Source organism: Octopus bimaculoides, chromosome 4 (genome assembly GCF_001194135.2).
Source record: "Octopus bimaculoides isolate UCB-OBI-ISO-001 chromosome 4, ASM119413v2, whole genome shotgun sequence".
Taxonomy (NCBI): domain Eukaryota; kingdom Metazoa; phylum Mollusca; class Cephalopoda; order Octopoda; family Octopodidae; genus Octopus; species Octopus bimaculoides.
In genome coordinates, this window is record NC_068984.1 from 21,097,761 (window position 1) to 21,101,526 (window position 3,766).

General features: G+C 39.9%; 1 long non-coding RNA gene across 2 annotated transcripts in view; it reads left to right on the top strand.

Annotated features, from left to right (window-relative positions):
• Window positions 1-3,766, top strand: part of LOC106876310 (uncharacterized) — a 129,914-nt gene that overhangs the window by 35,647 nt on the left and 90,501 nt on the right. The gene's annotated exons all lie outside the window — the stretch shown is intronic.

A 3,766-nucleotide genomic window follows, 5' to 3' on the forward strand; every position in this document is an offset into this window, starting at 1 on the left:
TATATATATATATACATATAAACATACATACATATATATATATATACATGCATGCATACACACACACACACACACATATATATATATATATATATATATTCATATATGTGTGTGTATGAATATATATGTGTCTGTGTTTGTGTGTGTGTGTATGTGTGCATATATACATGTATATATATATATATATAAACACACTGTGTGTATGTGTGCACAGACATACAGGCGTACATATGCATATATTTATACATATGGGCACATACAAACACTTTGCAAAAAGTGAATGAATCATATTGGAAACGCGCGCGCACGCACATGCAAACACACACACATCTATGCATGCATATATATGTATGCAAGCACACACACGAACACATTTATGAACAAAGAAAACAAGAGAGAGAGGGAGAGGGGGAGAGAAAGGGAGGGAGTGAGAGAGAGAGAGAGCAGTTTCATTCTGTATTTCATCAGCTCTGCCAGTTCTCGTCCCATTAATGAATGATGCAAACCATATATGGAAGTTACTGGTCGACATCGACAATAACATCGCATCAACATAATAACAAAAATAACAACACTCTCAGCTTCAATTAAGACAGTGCCTTGCCTGCTAGAACTAAAATATACACTTGCCAGGCAATATGCATGCGCACGCATGTGCGCACGCACACAGGCACGCATTTAGACACGCATGCGCGCTTGTGTGCATGCATTGAAACTAAAGGCGGAGGCGTAGGAAGTCCCTAGATATAATACAGCAGGATGGTAACAAGGCAAGCTAAGCAAGATATCGACTCATATAGACCCAGTCGCAACATCAATGAATGTAAACTATTTCACCATTCATAATGTGCTCGGCGCTTTCACTTGAAAGATTCGCCTGGAAAAAGAAAAAGTAGAAAAAAAAAATTATGAATAGAACTACGCACGTGCGCGCGCATGCACGAAAATTAATGAATTGAGGCAGCCAGGGTTCGGGGTTCGGGGTTCGGTGCTCGGTGCTACGCTGCTGTGTATCAACCACACTTTTGGGTGCGTGTATAATAAATGAATGAATAAACAGAATGAATAGTTAAAAGAAAAAAAAAAATATATATATATATGTGGGTGTAGGGGCATGTGCGTGCATGCGTGTGTGCACCGTGTTCAGGTGAACGTAAGCGTGTGATCGTAACCTGTCATTTAGGTATTAAGGATAATTCTAATCGCGATCTTTAACTATCTTCTCCCCCACCCCAGGTTCAATCTAGGTCGAACAGACTTTAGATATTCTAGCCGTGACCATTCCATCATTTTCTTCCCTACATACTTTATCTAGCACTACATTATCTAATGCGTCTTTCCTTTTTTTTTTTTTTGCCATTTAATAAGGCGACAAAAGGATATAATATAAGAAACATTTGACTGCGATTTCTAGCAGGCTATGAACTCTATAGAGCTTTCTAAGTTGAAGTAAGTTATTAAAATGACTGAAATTTTGTATGTAACTGATAGATTTTTAAAAATATTTATAGTTGATACTTATCCTGCAGAATCGTTAGTACACCGGGCAAAATGCTTTGCGGCATCTCGTTCGTCTTTACGTTCTGAGTTCAAATTCTACCGAGGTCGACTTTGCCTTTCATCCTTTCGGAGTCGATGAAATAAGTACCAGTTAAGCACTGGTGATCGATGTAATCGAATTATCCCCGTCCCGATCTTTCTGACCTTGAAACCAATATTTGTTCTCGGTGGGTATAATCTACAGCAATCTACAGCTGCTTGAACCGAACTCACATACAAAATACGCACTGTACCAAACTCAATATTTGTTTACAAACTGATGCATAGGTTCGTCTGTCTGTCTGTCTGTCTGTCTGTCTGTCTGTCTGTCTCTCTCTCTCTGTCTGTCTTTCTGGCACAAAAAAGTATGTCGTAGTGGTTTAGACTCAATTCAGTCCTCATCGAGCAAACTTACAATTAAAGATGTCCCAGTTTCTACCTTGCCATCTTCTATCCAGGCATTGTATATCTACGACTCTGTTTTAACCCCAACTCAGATCTGACCGATCAAACCTGAGATCGGAGACTTTCCAGCCTTGGCCACCGTAACTTTTATGAGGACATCTTGTGTATCTAAAACCACAGAGACTAATGCGTCCTTCCTCATTGTTGGTCTGACTTAGCCCCACGTCAACCCCAATTAAACGGACTTACCAACCTTGACAGTCGCAACTTTTATTTGGTCATTGTGTACCTAAGACTACATTATCAAATGCAGTGATCTATAACCTTTATCTTTTCTCAACATATTAAATAAAGTGCTTTAAGTGTTAGGGCACACCAGCATCTTTTTACAGGTGTATGTGTGTTTGAATGTGTGAGGGATGTGTCTTAAAACTGATTTAAAACAGAGATGGCCGCTCCACGTCTTCTATTTCGCCACAAAGGAATAAACATTCAACGCCGTGGTGTCATAGAAACAATAAAGTTTTCCAATTCATTTGATATTTTCTGCCTTGCCTGAAAACCTCACAGCACACCTGTTGACCATATGCGGCATAATAATTAACAACATCTGATCTAATGTGTCCTTCGTTGATTTTTGCAGATTGTTGTGGTGTTGGTTTCGTCCCGAGTTTGCTCTGAGCAAAAGGACCAAGGATCAAAGGCGTTTTAGCTTTCACAATTCATCCTAACATTTATTTAAACATAACGTAACTTTTTCTTTTTCTTTTATTTTTGCAGTATTATCTTTTAGGCTGGAGGCTGCCCCTTTACAAAGGTTCTAAGGCTGGTGTGAAAGAGGGAGGACGGTATCCTCAGGCTGGAGACCTGTTCTGAATGCTTGCAACAGGGTACTCCCTTAAAGGCACACAAGGTGCCAGGTGGTGTTGTTAAACTGGTCAACGGGATTTTATTACTTTTATGATTATATTACTTTATGCGCCTTCTTGTTGCTCTAGTTTATCCTTAGGTTAGACGCGACTCAGAGCGCCAATGGTTAAAAGTATTTCAGGTCTAGTTTATTAAGAACTTGGACTTAGACTGTCATACTTGTTCAAGGTACATTAGGCCCGAAGAAAAAAAGAAAAAAACATGAACGCCTTGTGTAGTGATTAGGATGTTCGGTTCACAATCGTAATGTTACAGGTTTATTTCTTGGACCTAGAGGTTTCTCCAGTCTACTCAATTGAAATGAATACTAGCCACCATGTACGGGTACAGCTCTCTCTCTCTCTCTCTCTCTCTCTGTCTCTCTCTCTCTCTCTCTCTCTCTCTCTCTCTCTCTCTCTCTCTCTCTCTCTCTCCTTCCATTTGTCACACTCAGTATGTGCCACTGGATCAAAGAGAGTGGGAAAGCCAAGAGAGTGTCTCTGTCTGCTTGCAACTACATAAACATCTAAAACAATATGTGAAAGTTTGGCACATTGTTACCGAGCCATACTCGCTTACGGGTGACCACTCTCTGCCTGTCTGTGTCTGTCTATCTGCCTGTCTCTCTTTTCTGTGTGTGTGTATATAGGGGCTACTTAGGCACATATGGACCCCACAAAGCTAATCTTAAGTCGTCTAATTGAAGCATTTATTCACTGAGTGTGCTCAATAGTAAGTAATTAGTTGGGGCTATGACCGATGTCACAGTGAAATAAACGGAAAAACTGAGTTTCGAAGATACCATATATAGAAAATATACGCCTATTTAAATTACGGTAATGCAGGTTTGTGTGTGTGTATGTGTGTGTGTGTGTGTGTGTGTGTGTGTGTGTGTGTGTGTGTGTGTGTGTGT